This window comes from Schistocerca americana, chromosome 3, assembly GCF_021461395.2.
Source record: "Schistocerca americana isolate TAMUIC-IGC-003095 chromosome 3, iqSchAmer2.1, whole genome shotgun sequence".
Taxonomy (NCBI): domain Eukaryota; kingdom Metazoa; phylum Arthropoda; class Insecta; order Orthoptera; family Acrididae; genus Schistocerca; species Schistocerca americana.
The window spans coordinates 964,343,869-964,368,178 of record NC_060121.1 but is presented as its reverse complement, the minus strand read 5'-3'; the positions used below and the strand labels follow the sequence as shown (position 1 = coordinate 964,368,178).

Below are 24,310 nucleotides of genomic sequence, written 5' to 3'. Positions count from 1 at the left end.
AATGCAGTCACAGTTTTAACCACCGACCTGCTCAATACGCAAGGAGGAATATCCTCGTCACAAAATTCACTTAAAAATTCCTAAATTTCTACACACCCATCGGAATAATTATGCCGTTACTTTACACCACTTTTGATGTAAGAAACACTGCTAGGTCCGGCAACTTATCATTTCCATCGGAACTTCTACTACACACGTCCGAACTGTTTCATGGCTAGGCTCCGACTCCTGCCTAGAATACTCTAAGTGTTCTCTACCACCAGAGAAAGGTGCGCGAAGAATATTGCTTTACCACCGGTCAGTTTACTCAACAGCCAATAGCAAAACAACATTCTCCCGCGTCAGTCCGCGCTTTTCATCAATAACCAATCGCAAAATAGTAAACCTAACGACTGCACTTTTTACCGACGTAGTTATCTAGTATGCTGAAGTTTTGTTTATGCATAAAGTTATTTACTATTGTTATTTATACCTGAATTAACTTTCGCTTTACCATAAACTTAGTTTACAAATCTATTCTACAAAGATTCCCTTTGTCCATATCCATACTCCTTCGAAATGTTCCGACACTAAATCGCACTACATAACACGTTAAACAATTATCTTCATATTAACCTTAAACCACGCTCACGCATCATTCATACTGCTAAAACGCATTTGTAACATTTTACATACACAAAAAGACATCATAACACTTTATGAAAATACTAGAACAATTTATGAAAACATTCTATTACTTTAGTGCACTCTAGTGGGCACAATCGAAACTAAAATCACAGTCCCCCTATCCAATACTGTCCTCTATCGGCTGATACACAAACTACGTGTGCGTCCAGTCTCGCGTCACCATCTGTCACTATCCAGCTCTGAGACACATCTCCCACTTAACCGCCTCCAAGGCAGGATCGGTATACGGAGCTACGCCTCAGTACTCCATACGGTTGTAATTTTTTTGATAATAAGCGTAGGTGTGATACTGAGTCAAACGTTTTCCGGAAATCGAGAAATACTGTATCTATCTGTCTTCCTTGATCATGGCTTTCAGTATGCCACGTGAGAGCTGGGTTTGAATTTACCTCTGTTTTCGAGATGCTTGCTGGTTTGCACAGAGCAGGTGAGTGGCAGCCCGGACCCTGATCCATGTACCCGGGATACACCTAATTTTACGAATAAATGTTACCACATTAACAGGTAAGCAATAATCTGTAGGTGAAGTGTCGTGCAGCAGAGCAGAAGACTGTTCGTCGTTCTGTCCGTCGCTACAGTACTGCGCTGCTGTGTCGCCGCCCTTTCTTATGAAACCGCCCGCAGCGCGCAGGGCTGAAGAACGGCTGAAGAACGGCTGCGGTTGCGATTGTGCTGCGCGCCACTGTACCTGCTACCTGCCGCCACAGAAAAGCGCGCGCCCAGGACAATGACCCCCTGCCAGCACAATAACACGGCCCGGCCCGGCTCGGCGCTGGGGCCTCATCTGGATGTAAGGCGCCCATCGCGTCCAGAGGTGTGCGCCAACTCTTGATTTCATTGCTCGCGTGAGACCACGCGAGCCATTCCGTCTACTGGAATGCTCTCCGTGTGTAACTGTTTTCGGCATTCTTTCGTCTATGTTTTACTCACCCACTACTCGTAGAATTTCCCCGCCACTTAAGGGAGGTGGGGCGTCAAACGGACCGACTTCGAGAAGGAGAGGCACCACGGGACATTTTAATTTGCACTGTCTATAAAGCTTTTGAAATGTGGTGCTACAGAAGAATGCTGAAGATTAGATGGGTAGAAGTATTGAATAGGATTTGGGAGAAGAGAAGTTTGTGGCACAACTTGACCAGAAGAAGGGATCGGTTGGTACGACATGTTCTGAGGCATCAAGGGATCACCAATTTAGTATTGGAGGGCAGCGTAGAGGGTAAAAATCGTAGAGGGAGACCAAGAGATGAATACACTAAGCAGATTCAGAAGGATGTAGGTTGCAGTAGGTACTGGGAGTCGAAGGAGCTTGCACAGGATAGAGTAGCATGGAGAGCTGCAACAAACCAGTCTCAGAACTGAAGACCACAACAACAACAACAACATACTTTTACAAATAAATTCATAAAACTTTGTCAGCATGACCAGGAAGGATTCAGGATTCACACTCATAGCAGTGGAAGTTCAAAAACACGAAAAAATAATATTTTTTAGATGTGAAATTTCATGTTTTTTTCTCACTTACTGTCGGCTGCATTTGTTGCTATAGGTACACTTTTCTTCATAAGTAAGAGAGATTCTTCGATGAATTTTGCACAGCTTACAAACCATACTTACAGGTGTACGAAACTCTAGAGTTTATTTGATCTATGGAAAAATGAATGGGCTGTTACGTTTTAAACTTCGTGTTTAGAGAAATTTCGAATTTTATAGTTAATTATCTCAATTTTTACCACAGTTTTTAACAGATTTGGGAAATTCTAGAGTTTCATACACTCATAAGTATGGTTTGTATGCTGTGCAAAATTCATCGAAGAATCTCTCTTACTTATGAAGAAAAGTGTACCTACAGCAACAAATGCAGCCAATACCAAGAGAAAAAATGATGAAATTTCACATCTAAAAAATATTTGTTTTGATAGGTTTTTGAACTTCCTCTGCTATCAGTGTGAATTCTGAATCCTTGCTGGTCATGCTGACAAAGCTTTATGAATTTATTTGTAAAAGTATAGACAGTGGAAATTAAAATGTCCTATGGTGCCTCTCCTGCTCCAAGTCGGCCCATTTCACGTCCTACCCCCCATAACCTTACTTCGGCGGCAACATTGTATTCAAAATAGATACACTCAGATGCACAACACCGACACCTGTGGACTTTTCGTAAAGTTAGACAGTTATGCTACTAGATCTGATTTGATGTGTATTGTAAATGGCTTAATATCCGGCTGCAAACATTCACTGATCAGCCAGAACATTAAGACCACCGACCTACTACCGATATAAACCCGTCCAAGCGATAGTGGCGTTACGTGGCGGGGAATGATTGCTAGTCCGACACATGCACGGTGCATGGAGTATCGTACGTCTGTCTGAGTAGCAGACATTCCTCGTCAGGTGACGCTGCTATCGCCTGGACACGTTTATATCGGTAGAAGGTCGGTCGTCGTAATGTCCTGGCTGATCAGTGTATGTTTGCAGTCATTTACAATCAGTGTGCGATTTGCAGGGGGGGGGGGGGGGGGGATTTCCCCGTCTCTGCATCAGACCATCACCTGCTCTGATTTTAGTTTATGCATCCCAACCTGGGATGTTTATTTCCCACGCACTGGAGCAAAACTTTACAAATAATATAAATTTGTGGAGCCAAGCACTGAAAGTTTACTATTAATACTATTAATATGTTTGCTTATTAATTTTGAAAAAGTGTTATGTAGTTTGCATTTCAAAACATTGATTACTAAATGACAATACGACGTACGCCACATTTCCGTAGCATGCCACAATGTTGCAAGACGTCGCCCCAGCGTAAACGAGGCTTTAGAGCCAGGTCTGTATTGTATGGTGGATGTGACGTGTTGCGTACGAAACTAAAACCTGCAATCAGATCCAAACGTCGTGGAAAACTGTGAAGAGGTGTCATCCTGCAGCAAAATAACGCTCGCACACATTCTGCCAAACGGACAGCGGACGCAATAAAGGAGTTGAGATTCGAGGTGCTGGAACATCCACCATACAGTCCAGACCTGGCTCTAAGCGATTTTCACATGTTTGGACCCTTAACGGAAGCATTACAGGGAAGAAGATTTGAATGTGGGGAAGACGTCATTGCTGCGGTGCAAAATTGGTTACAGATGCAACCGAGAAACGTATTTTCTGATAAAATAAAAAAAAATCGTAAAACGTCGGGAAACTGCATTGAAGTCCAGGGAGGTTACGTAGAAAAATAACGCATGTTTCAGTTTTCTATGATTAGAATAAGTACAGCTTTTCACAAATGTGCCTTTACTTTTTGAATTCCCCTTGTGTACCTGCATGTAGATGATTTTGTAAATAAGCTTTACCTATAATGTACTTTTAAAGATATAACAATGGATGGCTTTTCTGATAGTGCATACGCGTGAATAGTGAGTTTCAGCATTAACATCTATTTATAAATAACTGTCTAACCATGGGTAACGCCACAGTCCAAGCTAGTAACATATACAATTATACTAACCCCATAAGACATCCCCCCCACTGGTAAAAGCACAAATCGCGCACTGTTTACAATACACCGCTTATCAGTTGTACTATCAGAACTGTAGTATCAGTGATGTGTAGATTGGGGAAGGCGCGCGATCTATCTGAGGTTTTCGAGGGCAGACTGTGATGGCCTGGAGGCTCGACATGAGCATTTCGGAAACTGCACGACTTGTCGGATGTTCGAGGAGTATTGTGGTGAGTATCTTCAATATGTGGCAAAACCAAGGTGAAACCGCGTCCAAACGTCGTGGGGATTGGGCCGCTACTCCTCATTACCGATGTCGGATGTCGTGGGCTAGGCAAGATAGGCGGCGAAATGTGGGGGAACTAACATCAGACTTTAATGCTGGACACAGTTCAAGTGTGTGTGAACACACAGTGCACAGAACACTCCTAACGGTGGACCTCCGCTGTTGACGACCCATACATGTGCCAATGTCAACACCACGACGTTGGCAACTACGACTGAAATGGGCACGTGACCATCGGCGCTGGACGTTGGCGCAGTGTCAGAGCGTTGCATGGTCTGATGAATACCGATACCTTCTTCGTCATACCGATGGGAAGGTGCGAATCCGTCGTCTTCCAGGGGAACAACTCCTTGACACCTCTACTGCGAGACGGACACAAGCTGGCCGCGGCTCATTATGCTCTGGGGAACATTGATGTGGGCATTCAGGCCCCAGTGGAGCTGTTGCAAGGCACCATAACGGTCAAGGAGTATCGTAAACTGGTTGCAGATTACGTACAGCCCTTCATGACAACCATTCTCTTTGACTGCAGTGGCAATTTTCAGTATGATAATGCGCCATCTCGCAAGACCAGAAATGTGATGGAATGGTTCGAGGAACACAGCGACGAGTCCCAGCTCACCAAATCTGAACTCGATCGAACACATCTGGTATATGATTGAACATGACGGAAGAGCTCATCGCCCCCTCCCAGGGTTTTACGGCAATAAGCTGACTTGCGCTTGCAGACGTGGTCCCATCTGACTCCAGCGAACTACCTAGGCATCACGGCTTCCAGGCCACGGTGCGTCGCATCTGTTATCCGTGCCACAGGTGGACATGCTGGCTATTAGACTGGTGGTCATAATGTTCTGGCTGATCAGTGAATTTAGTTCATGCAGAACCAGCAACAAGCGAACAGGAATGTTACATCGAACACGTGTCGATACATTTTTTGTGATGGTATTTGTAAGTGTTCCCTTCGTCAAAGACTGGACTTTCTACATTTTCTGCTGTGTTACACTTTTAACATTACTGAAACTTTAGCAGGACCTTTCGTCTCACGACTTGATGTCCTGTTCACATGGCGTTTACTGCTTTCATTTAGTTCTACATTTGGTCTTCCTTGATCGGTTTTGGTACTCATATTCTGTGCCGCCTTTCTGAATTCACAGTTCCTGTGTACTCTATATGTCTTGTGGTTGGTCTGAGCAGTCTCGCAACAGCTTCCGTGTATTGTTATTAATATTATCCATGATTACTTCCGTATTAAGTTCCTCGCGTAAGTAGCGGATTCGTGCTCATCTTGGAGCTCTTAAGGTTAATCTTAGACATCGATTTTCAACTATTGCTGATGTTTGAATGTTAGTTGGGCTAGCTCTTACTGCCATCCACTGTGGTCGAGCGGTTATAGGCGCTTCAGTCCGGAACCGCGCTGCTGCTACTGTCGCAGGTTCGAATCCCGCCGAAGGCATGGATGTGTGTAATGTCCTTAGGTTAGTTAGGTTTAAGTAGTTCTAAGTCTAGGGGACTCATGACCTCAGATGTTAAGTCCCATAGTGCTTAGAGCCATTTGAATCATTTGGGCACCAAACTCCCTGTACCTGAACACAATCGAGAATCTGTGGGGCCACCCCGGTAAAGCTGTTCGCCCCATGGATTCTCAACCGAGAAACCTAGCGCATCTGGTCACGACGCTGGAGTCAGCATGGCACCACATTCCTGCCGCTACTTTCCACAATCTCGCTGACTCTCCTTTTGAAGGTCTCGCAGTGTTCAGCGCATCCGGTGTTTATTGAGGATTTTGACAGGTTGTCACATTCATCTACATCTACATCTACATCTACATACATACTCCGCAATCCACCATACGGTGCGTGGCGGAGGGTACCGCGTACCGCAACTAGCATCTTCTCTCCCTGCTCCACTCCCAAACAGAATGAGGGAAAAACGACCGCCTATATGCCTCTGTACGAGCCCTAATCTCTCTTATCTTTGTGGTCTTTCAGCGAAATGTAAGTTGGCGGCAGTAAAATTGTACTGCAGTCAGCCTCAAATGCTGGTTCTCTAAATTTCCTCAGTAGCGATTCACGAAAAGAACGCCTCCTTTCCTCCAGAGACTCCCACCCGAGTTCCTGAAGCATTTCCGTAACACTCGCGTGAAGTCCTCCCTCAATCCGACCTGATAGGGATCCCAAACGCTCGAGCAGTACTCAAGAATAGGTCGTGTTAGGGTTTTATAAGCGGTCACCTTCACAGATGAACCACATCTTCCCAAAATTCTACCAACTAACCGAAGACGACTATCCGCCTTCCCCACAACTGCCATTACATGCTTGTCCCAGTTCATATCGCTCTGCAATGTTACGCCCAAGTATTTAATCGACGTGACTGTGTCAAGCGCTACACTACTAATGGAGTATTCAAACATTACAGGATTCTTTTTCCTATTCATCTGCATTAATTTATATTTATCTATATTTAGAGTTAGCTGCCATTCTTTACACCAATCACAAATCCTGTCCAAGTCATCTTGTATCCTCCTTCAGTCACTCAACGACGACACCTTCCCGTACACCACAGCATCATCAGCAAACAGCCGCACATTGCTATCCACTCTATCCAAAAGATCATTTATCTAGACAACAGCGGACCTACCACACTTCCCTGGAGCAAACCAGATGATACCCTCACCTCCGATGAAAACTCACCATGAAGGACAACGTACCGGGTTCTATTACTTCAGAAGTCTTCGAGGCACTCACATACTTGGGAACCAATCCCATATGCTCGTACCTTAGTTAGGAGTCTGCAGTGGGGCACCGAATCAAACGCTTTCCGGAAGTCAAGGAATATGGCATCCGTCTGATACCCTTCATCCATGGTTCGCAAGATATCACGTGAAAAAAGGCGAGTTGCGTTTCGGAGGAGCGATGCTTTCTAAAGCCGCGCTGATGCATGGACAGCAACTTTTCTGTCTCATTAATGTGACTGGACAGTGTATAATTAGATACTAACCGTGATGCAAAAAGTTGGAATGTAGTGTCCGAGTTAAGGAAATGGAGATGATGATGAGAATGTATGCCAAGGCGTACTCATTTTAAGACAGTCACATTGAAGGGTGATTGCACCACAACTCTATCCAGAAGCGCTCTGATTACGTCTACATGTCCCTCCACTGTGTGTGGCAGAGAAGTCTCGCGGTATTGCCGTCCGCAGAGCGTTCGTTTACAGCGAGTGCTGTTAACAGCAGCCGTTACCACCCTGCGCCTTGCCTGGACAAGAGCATTAAACTAAAAGCGAGCGGACTGGAGACGGAAGGAACGCGCCGTCTTCTGGAGCGCCTCAGAACATATTGCTCACTGCTTAGGGTGTCTCTTAACTGAATCCGCCGCCGACGACGACAACCGTAAAAAAGAGGCCGTAGCGGCCGTTTTAAAAGCGATCCATCGGCGCCTGCAGAGCTGTTAAATAATGAGAGAGCAGCTCCGTCGCCGGAGCGGGGCCTGGCGGAGTCTCGGAGGCGAGGGACGGCGGACTTTCGTTTCAGGGTAAACGGCTTTTTTCCCGGGCTTTGTTTGCGCGCAGCCTCCCCCTCATCTGGGGGATTGAGGCAATACATTAAGAGATCGATTGGCGGACCTCTCGGCACACGGCCGCTCCTGCTCGGGCCGTTTATTGTTCCCGCCGAGGGCCGCAGGGGTTGATTTGCTTACGGCTCGCGAGGGGCGATCTCTCCGGGTTCGGCGAGCCGGCGGACCCAAAGAGGCTGGCAGCGTGCGCGGCTTGGCAAGACTGCACTCTCGCGAGTTCCTCCCAGCCAACAATCACGCAGCTGAGACACATCTACCACTGCATCTACACTTTGATAATATTGTGACAATTTTGCCCTGGGTCTAATTCCCTCCTGGAAACCGACGTCAGCCTGAATCTTTGACCTCTCGCGAGTTCCTCCCAGCCAATGATCACTCAACTGAAAAACATCTAACACTGCATCTACGCTTTGATAATATTGTGATAATTTTACCCCGGGTCTAACTCCTTCCTGGAAACCGTCAACAGCCTGAATTTTTGACCTGAACGTCACCCTATTGCAAAGCTCTGTTTCGTCTATTTCCATATCTTCCAAACACCTTTGTACCTCTTGGATGCAGCGTACTTTGGTTCGCATGTTAGCAAGAAACAATAATAGCTGATATGTCAACCTCCCATGTTTCATTCAAAGGATGTGTCACTCCTCTTTCTATCTACACTACTGGCCATTGAAATTGCTACACCAAGAAGAAATGCAGATGATAAACGGGTATTCATTGGACAAATATATTATACTGGAACTGACATGTGATTGCATTTTCACGCAATTTGGATGCTTAGATCCTGAGAAACCAGTACCCAGAACAAGCACCTCTGGCTGTAATAACGGCCTTGATACGCCTGGGCAATGAGTCAAACAGAGTTTGGAAGGCGCGTACAGGTACAGCTGCCCATGCAGCTTTAACGCGATACCACAGTTCACCAAGAGTAGTGACTGGCGTATTGTGACGAGCCAGTCGCTCGGCCATCATTGACCAGACGTTTTCAGTTGGCGAGAGATCTGGAGAATGTGCTGGCCAGGACAGCAGTCGAACATTTTCTGTATCCAGAAAGGCCCGTACAGGACCTGCAACTTGCGGTCGTGTATTATCCTGCTGAAATGTAGGGTTTCGCAGGGATCGAATGAAGGGTAGAGCCACGGGTGGTACCATATCTGAAATGTAACGTCCACTGTTCAAAGTGCCGCCAGTGCGAACAAGAGGTGACAGAGACGTGTAACCAATGGCACCCTATACCATAACGCCGGGTGATACGCCAGTATGGCGATGAGGAATACACGCTTCCAATGTACGTTCACCGCGATGTCGCCAAACACGGATGTGACCATTATGATGCTGTAAACAGAACCTGGATTCATCAGAAAAAATGACGTTTTGCCATTCGTACACTCAGGTTCGTCGTTGAGTACACCATCGCAGGCGCTCCTGTCTGTGATGCAGCGTCAAGGGTAAACGCAGCCATGTTCTCGGAGCTGATAGTCCATGCTGCTGCAGATGTCATCGAACTGTTCGTGCAGATGGTTGTTGTCTTGCAAACGTCCCCATCTGTTGACTCAGGGATCGAGGCGTGGCTGCACGATCCGTTACAGCCATGCGGATAAGATGCCTGTCATCTCGACTGCTAGTGATACGAGGCCGTTGGAATCCAGCGCGGCGTTCCGAATTACCCTCCTGAATCCACCGATTCGATATTCTGCTAACAGTCATTGGATCTCGACCAACGCGAGCAGAAATGTCGCGATACGATAAACCGCAATCGCGGAAACGTGATGGTACGCATTCCTCCTCGTTACACGAGGCATCACAACAACGTTTCGCCAGACAACGCCGGTCAACTGGTGTTTGTGTATGAGAAATCGATTGGAAAGTTTCCTCATGTCAGTACGTTCTAGGTGTCGCAACCGCCGCCAACCTAGTGTGAATGCTCTGAAAAGCATATCACAGCATCTTTTTCCTGTCGGTTAAATTTCGCTTCTGTAGCACGTCATCTTCGTGGTGTAGCAATTTTAATGGCCAGTAGTGTAGGTATTCACAGTTACATCGTCTTCTGCATTGATTGTTTCCTGATCCTCGAAGTACCAGTATCCTCGTGAGAGTCCTTCGTTCCAGAAGCAAGGAAGGATGATTAGAGTTTCTAACGTTACCTCGGCGGCGAGGTCATTAGATACGGATTTGTTGCACAAGTTCTATTCTTACAAGGCACTGACTTTTTGCTTCGTGTAAGGTTTCAGTGCGGATCACTGTCTGGTAATGTCTCAGTTTTGTTATAGATGTTGATAATTAATGTCCGCATCCGTAGCGTAGCGGTAGCGTTACCGCCTACCACGCAGGGGGCCGGGTTCGATTCCCGGCAGGGGACTGGGTGTTGTGTGTCCACCATCATTTTCATCATCATTGACTCGCAAGTCGCCGATGTGGCGTCACCTAAAAAAGACTTGCAATACGGCGGCCTAACTCCCCCGGATGGGGCTTCCCGGCCAACAATGCCATACGATCATTTCATTTCATAATTAATTTGGAAACCTCTCCCCCTCTTCCTTTGTCCTACCGTGGGAACCACGCTTGGCAGTGCCCTTTGGAGCAGGTACAGCTAGGATACAAGGCTCATGCAGTGAAAGGTTCTAGGCACAGAAAATGAAATTTACTTTGTTGACAAAATCGTACTTCGGCAATTGAGCAACGCGCTCTGTTATTAAGAAAGCAACATACAATTGGCATTAGCGAGATTGTGTAATAACACATTCCAGTTTAATTCAATAATACCCTAGTAATCAGGGTTCTTAAGTTTCAAACGGCCCAAGCAAGCTTTGAAAGAAATGCCACAGGCTAACAAGTAATCCAAATTCAACTGGTTCAAATGGCTCTTAGCACTATGGGACTTGACGTCTGAGGTCATCAGTCCGCTAGAACTTAGAACTACTTAAACCTAACTAACCTAAGGACATCACACACATCCGTGACCAAGCAGGATTCGAACATGGGACCGTAGCGGTCGCGCGGTTCCAGTCTGTAGCGCGTAGAACCGCTGAGTTCAACTGGCCTTTCGTTACTAACTAATTACAAGACAATAAGACCTCCATAGTCATCACATTTCTCAGCTGTCTCATCTAAAAAATTGTTTATGATTCTCGGTTGCAATTAGCACTAGTCGCTCTGTAAGAGTAACCATGTAAACCCTAGAATAATTAAAATCAGCAAGGGGTCTAACCGTCGACGTATGGTTACACAACACTCTAAATACTAAACCTTTAATCGGCGTACAGCCGCCTTACAACATTTAACTCGACTTCCCTTTTTGTATCGTCAGTAGCCACTTAAATAAGAGACTACATACAATATAAAATTAGATAAATTTACCAATGCTCTAAAGATTGTGGAAACAGACAAAACATGGAGTTTAACTTGGCGCTTAGCCGCCTTTGAATTCCCAGTTTGGATCTGTACTAACAGTCCGAATTTTCAAACTACACAGGCAGCATATACAAACAGACGAAATTGTAAGTTTAACTCGAGGATTAGCCGGCTTTAAATCCTCCTACGCATTTACCAATGCATTTACCATATGCCTCGATCGACACAGCACATTAAACAATACTTGCAGTTACCAGTATCTTCCGCGCTGACGACATACCTCGTTACACGTAAGTCCAGTCAGTCGCATGAAACGATATGGGCCCTAGCTGCTTGGTACTTAATCAGATATAAGTTACGACTTGACAGTGAATTCTCTAACATAACAGGCGGAAGTTCTTAAAAGTATTCAACAACAGCACTTTAAACATAAAGGTGCGACTGGAGGCTAGACATAGGTGCATTCAAGTTCTAAGGCCTCCGATTTTTTTTCTCCGGGCTGGAAAGAGATAGAAACATGCGCATTGTTTTAAAATGAGGCCGCGTTCATTGTCAATACGTCCCAGAGATTGCAGCACCGTACGGCAGATGGAATTTTACCGCCAGCGGTGAGAATGAGAACTGTTTTAAATACTTTAAATGGCGACGTTTTCCTTACTTGAACACCGTGCAATCATTCGTTTTCTGAATTTGCGTGGCGTGAAACCAATTGAAATTCATCGACAGTTGAAGGAGACATGTGGTGATGGAGTTATGGATGTGTCGAAAGTGCGTTCGTGGGTGCGACAGTTTAATGAAGGCAGAACATCGTGTGACAACAAACCGAAACAACCTCGGGCTCGCACAAGCCGGTCTGACAACATGATCGAGAAAGTGGAGAGAATTGTTTTGGGGGATCGCCGAATGACTGTTGAACAGATCGCCTCCAGAGTTGACATTTCTGTGGGTTCTGTGCACACAATCCTGCATGACGACCTGAAAATGCGAAAAGTGTCATCCAGGTGGGTGCCACGAATGCTGACGGACGACGCGCAACGACAGCACGAATGGGACTGTCTTTTCGTCGGTTGTGACAATGGATGAGACGTGGATGCCATTTTTCAATCCAGAAACAAAGCGCCAGTCAGCTCAATGGAAGCACACAGATTCACCGCCACCAAAAAAATTTCGGGTAACCACCAGTGCTGAAAAAATGATGGTGTCCATGTTCTGGGACAGCGAGGGCGTACCCTTACCCATTGCGTTCCAAAGGGCGCTACGGTAACAGGTGCATCCTACGAAAATGTTTTGAAGAACAAATTCCTTCCTGCACTGCAACAAAAACGTCCGGGAAGGGCTGCGCGTGTGCTGTTTCACCAAGACAACGCACCCGCACATCGAGCTAACGTTACGCAACAGTTTCTTCGTGATAACAACTTTGAAGTGATTCCTCATGCTCCCTACTCACCTGACGTGGGTCCTAGTGACTTTTGGCTTTTTCCAAAAATGAAAGACACTCTCCGTGGCCGCACATTCACCAGGCGTGCTGCTATTGCTTCAGCAATTTTTCAGTGGTCAAAACAGACTCCTAAAGAAGCCATCGCCGCTGCCATGGAGTCATGGCGTCAGCGTTGTGAAAAATGTGTACGTCTGCAGGGCGATTACGTCGAGAAGTAACGCCAGTTTCATCGATTTCGGGTGAGTAGTTAATTAGAAAAAAAATCGGAGGCCTTAGAACTTGAATGCACCTCGTATAACATTTTCCTGTCACAAATTTAAAATAACACATTAGGCAGTGCCGGCCGCGGTGGTCTCGCGGTTCTAGGTGCGCAGTCCGGAACCGCGCGACTGCTACGGTCGCAGGTTCGAATCCTGCCTCGGGCATGGATGTGTGTGATGTCCTTAGGTTAGTTAGGTTTAAGTAGTTCTAAGTTCTAGGGGACTGATGACCACAGCTATTAAGTCCCGTGGTGCTCAGAGCCATTTGAACATTAGGCAGTACTATCAGAAGACGTTAAAGATGCCTGTAAGAATAGTAACACAGAATATTTCAAGTAGGTGGCTCTAGCCACTCACATATCAACAAATAGCTCATACGCAAAATTTCCGTGGCTAAAGCAGTTCTCCGACCTACACTGATCAGCCAGAACGACTACTTACTTAATACCCGGTATATCCAAATCTGGCATTCATAACGGTGGAGACACATCTTGACAAGGAATCGATGAGGCCTTGGTAGGTCGCTTGAGGCAGTTGGAACCACAGCTGATCACACAAGTCACGTAATTTCCGTGAATTCCTAGGAGGGGGGCGATGAGATCTGACGTCACGTTCAGTCACATACCAGATGTGTTCGATCGGGTTCAGATCTGACCAGTTGGGAGGCGAGCACATCAACTGGAATTCTTCAAATCACTCCGACATGGCACATTATCTTGTTGAAAAATTCCACTGCTGTCGGGAAACATGGTTGAATGGCTCTGAGCACTAGGGGACTTAACTTTTAAGGTCATCAGTCCCCTACAACTTAGAACTAATTAAACCTAAATAACCTAAGGACATCACACACATCCATGCCCAAGGCAGGATTCGAACCTGCGACCGTAGCGGTCGCGCGGTTCCTGACTGGACCGCTTAGAACCGCTCGGCCACCCCGGCCGCCCGGGAAACATGATGGTCTTGAAGAGGTGTACGTGGTCTGCAACAACTTTACCATACTTCATGGCCGTCATGATGCCTAGCAGGAGTTCTGCTGGACCCATGGATGACCACGTGAATGTACTCCAAAGCATAGTTGACCCGCCGCCAGCTTGGATCCATCCTGAAGTGCAGGTTTCAAGGAGATGTTCCCCTGAAAGATGACAGATGCCCCCCCTGTTTTCATGATGAGGATGGTATTGGGATTCTTCAGTCTGTCCAACGCCCTGTCAATGCGCCAACGTCCAGAGCCGATGGTCACGTGTCCATTTCAGTCGTCGTTGCAGGTGTCGTGGCGTTAACATGGACACATGCATGCGTCGTCAGCTGCTTAGAGCCATTGTTTGGTGGACTGTGTGTTCAGAGACAACTGTTCTCTGTCCAACATTAAAGTCTGATGTTTGTTCCGGCGCAGTTCGTCGTATGTCCTGTTTTATCAGTCTGCCCAGCCTACGACGTCCGACATCTGTAATGAGTGGTGGACGCACAACCCCTTGGATCCACCACATGTTGAAGACACTCACCACAGCACTCCTCGAACACCCGACAACTCGTACAGTTTCACATATGCTCGTGCTGAGCCTCCGGGTCATCACTGTCTGCCATCGGCTGAACTCATATAGATCACGCATCTTCCCCGTTCTACACACGGACAACACACTCACCAATACTACATGCACCGTGAGTCTGTATGACTAGCAGTCATTCATCGCCAGGCGACACTGCTATCTACTAGTCAGTTTTATATCGATAGTAGGTCGGGGGCCGTAATGTGGCTCATCAGTGTATGCCGGTCCCAAATATTTAACTTCAAAAATACAACAGGTAGTTAAAGGGGCCTTTAGCCACACTACTACATGTTAATGGTTCAAATGGCTCGGAGCACTATGGGATTAACTTCTGAGGTCATCAGTCCCTTAGAATTTAGAACTACTTAAACCTAACTAAAGTAAGGACATCATACACATCGATGCTCGAGGCAGGATTCGAACCTGCGACCGTAGCGGTCGCGTGGTTCCAGATTATAGCTCCTAGAACCGCTCGGCCACTCCGGCCGGCTGCTAGATGTTAAGCACACAGTAAGTTTAAGTAAGTATGAAATGGGTACTCGTTACAAAACAGTATTAGCCCAGATGTAAACGCTCGTTATTTTAGTCACAATGTTTTACATCAGCCAGCTCAGGAGCATACCCCGAGACTGCCACATTTCTAGCCAAAGGCGTGGAAGGTTCCACACAACCTGAACCATTCAGCACATGACAACTTGGTTTTTATGCCAAATAGCTGATAAATTTTTCCAGGAACGATACTTGACGATGATGTTACTATGAATCCAGGAGCAGTAGTTCCAGCTCCACACCCCCAAACTTTCGGGACGCCAGCTGGGTTGGCTTGTCTCGTGCTCACTAAACAGCACAGCTCCAGGCCCCGCTGCTCTCGACGTTGGTCGGTTCACTCACGTCCTCCGCGGCTCCGCTGGGTCGCGCTACGGGTTGTATACTGTGGCGCCCGCTGCCCACTGTGCTTTCTCCTCCCTCCATCGCGCGCCGCACTCTTCGTTAAAACCCCGTCCTCGCGACCTCGAGCGTTCTCTAGCCGCGCAACCAGCGCATCAGATTTGTATGCTAAATTGATCTTGTTTGTTCGTGCTCCCGTTGATTCTTTTTCTGCCAGACCAATTTCTATCCAGTCTCCAAGGTATTTAAATTCCTCCAGTCTATGAATTTTTCCACCTTCTGCATACTGGACTCGCATTCGGGAGGACGATGGTTCAATCCCGCGTCCGGCCAACCTGATTTAGGTTTTCCGTGATTTCCCTAAATCGCTTCAGGCAAATGCCGGGATGGTTCCTTAGAAAGGGCACGGCCGATTTCCTTCCCCATCCTTCCATAATCCGAGCTTGTGCTCCGTCTCTAATGACCTGGTTGTCGATGGGACGTTAAACGCTAATCTCCTCCTCCTCCTTTCCACCTTCTATTGTCATCCACCTAGGACCCGTTCGTTATATAATGTGTCTCCTCGATAAAGCCTTGTAGACCTGCTATAGCCGCTTTGTCTCTGTAGTCGGGTAGACTCACTAGCCATCTCTAATGATCAATATCTACCCCCATTCCTTTCTGTATGCATCCAAGGCATGGTTCACCATTTCCTGCCATTTCTCGTCACCTTTCCCTGATGATCTTATCAAGGACGCAGTTAAGGAGCAAAGAGGACAGTCCTTCTCGCATCCGACACTGATTTTGATTTTGAAAGACTCTTAAAACTTTGAAATGATAATTAAATAGACACCCTAGCTGCAAACAGGCGTTGATGTACTTCATTGGGGACATGTTGAAAATGTGTGCTCCGACCGGGACTCGAACCCGGGATCTCCTGGTTACATGGAACACGCTCTATTCATCTGAGCCACCGCGGGCACAGAGAATAGTGCGTCTGCAGGGACTTATCCCTTGCACGCTCCCCGTGACATACACATTCCCAACATGTCCACACCACTATATTCGTAGTGCGCCTAATAGATGTTTGCCTATCATGTGCCCGCGGTGGCTCAGATGGATAGAGCGTCTGCCATGTAAGCAGGAGATCTCGGGTTCGAGTCCCGATCGGGGCACATATTTTCAACATGTCCCCAATGAAGTACATCAACGCTTGTTTGCAGCTAGGGTGTCTATTTGATTATCATTTCATTTCTAGCAAAGCTGCATGGTCATCCACGGTAACTGTTCTTTCGGGAACAGATATTATTGTCATATATAGTTATCTTAAAGCTTTGCTCTGGATTTGACTCTCGGTGTCGCACTGCTTAAAGTCTATTTATCAGTTCACTGCATATTTTGTCCAAACTCATCTCTTCAAAAATGTGGAAAATTTGAACCGTTAATTTATTAAAAAAGAAATACACGGCCGGAAAAAATGAGTACACTCGTTTAGAGGTTTCCAATTCACTCAGGATCTAATGTTGCAATAATGCAAATGGATTACAGTTGCTTCTGAGGTACAAAGTATTGCCCCCTCCTGCAATATCCAAATTAGTAAGTGGTTTAGCCTCCACTGGCGGCAGTGCAGGCTTTGACTCTGGTATCCAGTGGCTCCTACAGATGGCAAATACTGTCCTGGGATACGTTATGTTACGTCTACTCGACCTGTTCACGTAGTTGTTTAAGAGCTGTTGGCTGAAGTGTCGCACGAGTCACTTCTCTCTCGATTGGAGACAAGTCCGTTGATCGTGCTGCACGTCTTGTAGGGCACTTTCAGTTTCACAGGCAGTATGTGGGCGAGCATTATCCTGTTGGAACAACACATCACCTTCCTGTTGCAGTAACAACGAAAGTAAGGTTCCAACAACGTTCTGCACATACCGAGCACTGCTTAGCACCCCTTCCAAAAACACCAAAGGTGAGCGAGACTTGCAGCTTATAGCACCCCAGACCACAAGCGCTCTACGAGGCAGCGCCCACCAGGTCTATGTTGTACGCACGAACGACCATCACCCGCTTGCCAGCGAATCTGCTTTCATCGCTGAAAACTGAGGCGCACCATTCTATCTTCCAAGTGATCCTCGGACTGCACCAGTCACGCCGTACACGTAGATACTGTGGCGTGTGGCGTGTGGCGTGTGCGTGCCCGTAGTCCCACTGCTAATAACTGGTTCGGATCATTTCGTGTTGATGCCCGTAAAATAAAAACTTTAAGAAACTTCCTGGCAGATTAAAACTGTGTGCCAGACCGAGACTCGAACTCGGGACCTTTGCCTTTCGCGCGCAAGTGCCCTACCAACTGAGCTACCGAAGCACGACTCAGGCCCGCTACACACAGCTTCACTTCTGCCAGTACCTCTCGGTCGGGCGCACAGTTTTAATCTGCCAGGAAGTTTCATATCAGCGCACACTCCGCTGCAGAGTGAAAATCTCATTCTGGAAACATCCCCCAGGCTGTGGCTAAGCCATGTCTCCGCAATATCCTTTCTTTCAGCAGTGCTAGTTCTGCAAGGTTCGCAGGAGAGCTTCTGTAAAGTTTGGAAGGTAGAAGACGAGGTACTGCCAGAAGTAAAGCTGTGAGGACCGGGCGTGAGTCGTGCTTCGGTAGCTCAGTTGGTAGAGCACTTGCCCGCGAAAGACAAAGGTCCCGAGTTCGAGTCTCGGTCCGGCACACGGTTTTAATATGTCAGGAAGTTTCATATCAGCGCACACTCCGCTGCAGAGTGAAAATCTCATTCTGAAAAACTTTAAGGTTCGCCGGTGACATTGTAATTCTGTCAGAGACAGCAAAGGACTTGCGAGAGCAGTTGAACGGAATGGACAGTGTCTTGGAAGGAGGGTATAAGATGAACATGAACAAAAGCAAAACGGGGATCATGAAATGTAGTCGAATTAAGTCGGGTGATGTTGAGGGAATTGGATTAGGAAATGACATACTTAAAGTAGTAAAGGAGTTTTGCTATTTGGGGAGCAAAATAACTGATGATGGTCGAAGTAGAGAGGATATAAAATGTAGACTGGCAATGGCAAGGAAAGTGTTTCTCAAGAAGAGACATTTGTTAACATCGAGTATAGATTTAAGAGTCAGGAAGTCGTTTCTGAAAGTATTTGTATGTAGCCATGTATGGAAGTGAAAAATGGCTGGTTCAAATGGCTCTGAACACTATGGAACTTAACATCTGCGGTCATCAGTCCCCTAGAACTTAGAACTACTTAAACCTAACTAACCTAAGGACATCACACACATCCATGCCCGAGGCAGGATTCGAACCTGCGACTGTAGCGGTCACGCGGTTCCAGACTGAAGCGCTTAGAACCGCACGGCTACACCTGCCGTCCTGGAAGTGAAACATGGACTATAAATAGTTTGGACAAGAAGAGAATACAAGCTTTCGAAATGTGGTGCTACAGAAGAATGCTGAGGATTGGATGGGTAGATCACATAATTAATGACGAGGTGTTGAATAGGATTGGGGAGAAGAGGAGTTTGTGGCACAACTTGACAAGAAGAAGGGACCGGTTGGTAGGACATGTTCTGAGGCATTTAGTACTGGAGGGCAGCGTGGAGGGTAAAAATCGTAGAGGGAGACCAAGAGATGAATACACTAAGCAGATTAAGAAGGATGTAGCCTGCAGTAGGTAGTGGGAGATGAAGAAGCTTGCACAGGATAGAGTAGCATGGAGAACTGCGTCAAACCAGTCTCAGGACTGAATACTACAACAACAACAACAACAACAACCTGTCAACTTACCTATGCTGTGGTAGCTATACGATCTGTCACTGCTGCCCTTACAATACGACGATCCTGGCGGGTGTCTCTGCTGCGTTGACGTCCAGAACGTCATCTACGTGTGTGAGAATGCTGATGTGACCTCTGATACCAGCATCGGTGCACAACAGGCGCAGCACGTCCAGGTTGTATCGCAATTCTCCGTAAGAACCATACCGCCACTCGGAAGGCCACAGTTTTACCCCTTCCAAACTCGCTCACTTGGCTGTAGGAAGCACGAGTGCGTCTCCGTAGCTTGCTTGCTTCATACGTCTGGGAGCTTTCTTGCTGTGAGTATCCTCTACGAAAGGGTAGACATAATCGGCGCCCTACTAACTATGCTACTACGCTGTCTGTTGGCGGACGTCGTTGAAACCTTTATCAGTAGATCTGCCTTCCACAAGTTGGCACGTGCTATCGTCGGATCAAAGTCGAATCCTCCTTTCCATATACACAAATTTTTTCCTGCAGTGTAAATTTTCTGAACGAATCTGCGATCATTCTGTGTATTTTGTAAACAACGCCGTCTAGATCGTATAAGCCGGCCGAAGTGGCCGAGCGGTTCGAGGCACTACAGTCTGGAACCGAGCGACCGCTACGGTCGCAGGTTCGAATCCTACCTCGGGCATGGTTGTGTGTGATGTCCTTAGGTTAGTTAGGTTTAAGTAGTTCTAAGTTCTAGGGAACTGATGACCTCAGAAGTTTAGTCCCATAGTGCTAAAAAAAATCGTATAAAATAGGTATTTATTTTTGTGATGTCGTCAGTCATCCCACCACACCACCGCGTGAGACATCGATCCGCCGGATGTGATTCTCTCGATAAACGGAACAGAAGAACGGCTGTGTTAGCCAAAGAGTACACAGCCAGTCGCAGTACTTATGCCCGCCGCGAGGCCATTTCATATGCAGCAGGCGAGTAGTGCAGTTGTGCCAGTCTGCAGTTCGTAGCCGCGCTCAGTGGTCAGGCAGCGCCAATGTTAGTCATCGTCTGCAGCTCAGTCATTGGTGCCATGAAGTCTCTGTAGCTGCGTTCCAAGTTAGTCTTCAAATTCACCGGATTCGGCATTCAAGATTACGAGAAATTAATCTGTCACTGCAAGATTTGTGACTTGTAAATTACGTCATTCTACAGACGCTTAGTCTAGTCGCATCTTCTATAATTGTCAACCAACTGATCATGGACTACAGCAAAGTTAAGTAATAAATACTTTCTTATTTTGTACTCCTGCTAATTAATTGTGTTTTCTTGTTGTAGCTACAAAGCAGTTCAAAACTGGTTCATATGGCTCTGAGCACTATGGGACTTAACTTCTAAGGTCATCAATCTCCTAGAACTTAGAACTACTTAAACCTAGAATGAGATTTTCACTCTGCAGCGGAGTGTGCGCTGATGTGAAACTTCCTGGCAGATTAAAACTGTGTGCCGGACCGAGACTCGAACTCGGGACTTTGCCTTTCGCGGGCAGGAGAGTCTCTGTAAAGTTTGGAAGGTAGCAGACGAGGTACTGGCAGAAGTAAAGCAGTGAGGACGGTGCGTGAGTAGTGCTTGGGTAGCTCAGTTGGTAGAGCACTTGCCCGCGAAAGGCAAAGGTCCCGAGTTCGAGTCTCGGTCGGGCACACAGTTTTAATCTGCCAGGAAGTTAAACCTAACTAACCTAAGGACATCACACACATCCATGCCCGAGGCAGGATTCGAACCTGGGACCGTAGCGGTCGCGCTGTTCCAGACTGTAGCGCCTAGAACCGCTTGGCCACCCCGGCCGGCTACCAAGCAGTCTTGGCATAGTAGAACCCACATTTCCACCTCCTTGGCTACCTCATATTTGCCACCTCGTGTTGGTGGACTCGATTATGGTGGAAGATCGAGAGCTATCAATTTAAACGTCGTTTCAGCTACTGCCTACGTCAGATTAGAACATTTAGCGTCAGTTTCAATGAAACTGTGCGGGGCGCCAGCTTATCCTCCATCAGACACGATAGAAGACGTGTCTCTGAGGACAACGTAGTTGGCGCGCCATTTTCGCACAACATTTGTGCCAAGTTTATTCTCCAGGCTTATAATGCGTTTGTAGACTGGCATGCGATGACGACGTTGACGATACACACGTCGACGAGGCACAGTGCTTCAGTGCTGTTGCCGGTATAGCTCACAGTGGAATGATTCCGCTGGTGTGCGTTGGCACGCTGGGAAAAAAGTGACGATTCAGCAGATCGAGTGTCCCACGCGAGATTCAGCCCCGGTCTGCAGGGCGCCGCCCGCCGGCTGCCGTGCCCACGGGAGCTTCGCAACACGAAAGAGGCGTGCCCTAGGGAGATGCGGACGTCGATACGGCGGTGGGAGCGGAAGCGCCGGCGATGCTATCCAGCGGAAGTCGCACGTGTCTGTTGCAGTCGCACTGCAACACGTGGCGTACCCCCGCCCAGAGCGCTCTCCGCTTACGACCGGCCGGCACGGCCTGCAACTCGACGCCTGGCGCTTGCCGCCAGCTCTTTGTTCTCCTCCGTGTCGCTCGTATCCCTAGCGCAAGTGACGAGCAAGGTGATGCAGGTTCCAAGCGATTACATCCAACTCTGTATCCGGCCAATACGTATTAGATTTTACGTGGTTTACCTGAAACCCATATGACGAATGAGGAGACGGATTAAAATTTAAAAAAAACGCCTGTCACTGAATGAAACCGACGTTTCGGCCACTTTTGTAGGGGCCTTCCTCGAACTCTAATTTGAGCAGCGGAGCCAGGTGAAGAACACCTCTGCAACCCTGGCCGCAATGTCGGCTTCATTCAGTGACACTTTCCTTTATTTTACAGTAGGGTGTAAGAATAGCAGTTGAACGGAATGGACAGTGTCTTGAAAGGTGGAGATAAGATAAACACCAACAAAAGCAAAACGAGGATAATGAAATGTAGTCGAATTAAGTCAGATGATACTGCGGGAATTAGTAAATGAGACGCTTAAAGTAGTAAAAAAGTTTTGATATTTGGGGAGCAAAATAACTGATGATGGTCGAAGGAGAGAGGATATAAAATGTAGGCTGGCAATGGCAAGGAAAGCATTTCTGCAGAAGAGAAATTTGTCAACATCGAGTATAGATTTAAGTGTCAGGAAATCGATTCTGAAAGTATTTGTATGGAGTGTAGCCATGTATGGAAGTGAAACATGGACAATAAATAGTTTGGACAAGAAGAGGATAGAAGCTTTTGAAATGTGGTGCTACAGAAGAATGCTGAAGATTAGATGGGTAGATCACATAACTAATAAGGAGGCATTGAATAGAATTGGGGAGAAGAGGAGTTTGTGGCATAACTTGACTAGAAGAAGGGATCACTCGGTAGGACATGTTCTGAGACATCGAGGGATCACCAATTTAGTATTGGAGGGCAGCGTGGAGGGTAAATATCGTAGAGGGAGACCAAGAGATGAATACACTAAGCAGGTTCAGAAGGATGTAGGCTGCAGTAGTTACTGGGAGACGAAGAAGCTTGCACAGGATAGAGTAGCATGGAGAGCTGCATCAAACCAGTCTCAGAACTGAAGACCACAACAACAACAACATCTACATCTCCATGCATAATCCGCAAGCCACCGTACGGTGAGTGGCGGAGGGTATCCTGTATCTCTACTAGTGGTTTACACTACTGGCCATCATAATTGCTACACCACGAAGATGACGTGCTACAGACGCGAAATTTAACCGACAGGAACAAGATGCTGTGATATGCAAATGATTAGCTTTTCAGAGCATTCACACAAGGTTGACGCCGGTGGCGATACCTACAACGTGCTGAAATGAGGAAATTTTCCAACCGATTTCTCATACACAAACACCAGTTGCCGTTAAATAAAAGTTCAAAGAAGGGGAGCTCGTTTTGTATTATCGCGAAATAGGGGAGATAGTGGCACAGACTTGATATGTGAATTGGAGTGGCGTTTTTCGTTGCGACGGGATCTTCTCATAAAATTTCAATCACCAGTTTTCTCCTCCGATTGCGAAAACATTCTGTTGGCACCCACCTACATACGGAGAAATAATCATCACGAAAAAATGTAAGTGCTCTTTTATTCCTCTCGCCGTTCGAGAGTGGAACAGTAGAGAGACAGCTTCAAGGTGGCTCATTGTACACTCTGCCAGGCACATTACTGTGAAACAGCAGAGTAATCATGTAGTTCTAAATGCAGATGTGTCGTATCTGAGGTGGTGTATGCTGTACGAACATCAGCGAAATGGTATATCAATTGTTGTAAGTATGTAATGATGTTTCTGGAACCAGATTCGTTGTTATAATTATTCCGGCGGGGTTTGGACTCCTCTTTCGTATCGTCAGACGCACTAGCCGGCCGCGGTGGTCTAGCGGTTCTAGGCGCTCAGTCCGGAACCGCGGGACTGCTACGGTCTCAAGTTCGAATCCTGCCTCGGGCATGGATGTGTGTGATGTCCTTAGGTTAGTTACCTTTAAGTAGTTCTAAGTTCTAGGGGACTGATGACCTCAGATGTTAAGTCCCACAGTGCTTTGAGCGATTTGAACCATTTTTCAGACGCACTATACAACGCGTTTTCGTCCGTGAAGGCAACCTGTAACCTGCGAGCCCTAATTAAGTATACAATTGTTAATTATGTTGCCAATTAGCAGAAAAAGATTAGTATTATCCAGCGCTAATGAAGGTGCGCTATCTTCTGTGAGAAACGTGGAAGTAAATTATTACTCCTGCATAGCTAATGACAATTAGCATTTATATGTTAATAGCTACATTCGCTATGGACAGTTGGTGGCCATTATGAGAAAAAAGGATCTGCTCTCGATTGATTTTGGCTTTCGGTATCGAAAGACCGAAAAGTTTCAGCCCATTAAAAGACTCCCATATTGCTTTTAAATTTAAAATTTTTGCGTTCTTATTGAAATAAAGCATTCCCATGTCGTTGTTGTTATTCCTTAGCGTCTTACTGTGGACTCTCCACACAACATTTATTATTGTACGATACTTTATTTCTTGATTTGCTGTATCAT

At 46.6% G+C, this 24,310-nt stretch overlaps 1 protein-coding gene and 1 non-coding gene across 2 annotated transcripts in view; both read left to right on the top strand.

The window, feature by feature from the left end:
* Nucleotides 1–24,310, top strand: part of LOC124605793 (protein Skeletor, isoforms B/C) — a 686,779-nt gene that overhangs the window by 94,978 nt on the left and 567,491 nt on the right. The window lies entirely within an intron of this gene.
* Trnat-ugu lies at nt 16,593–16,667 on the top strand. Its single transcript has one exon. It is a non-coding gene; the product is annotated as a tRNA-Thr (tRNA).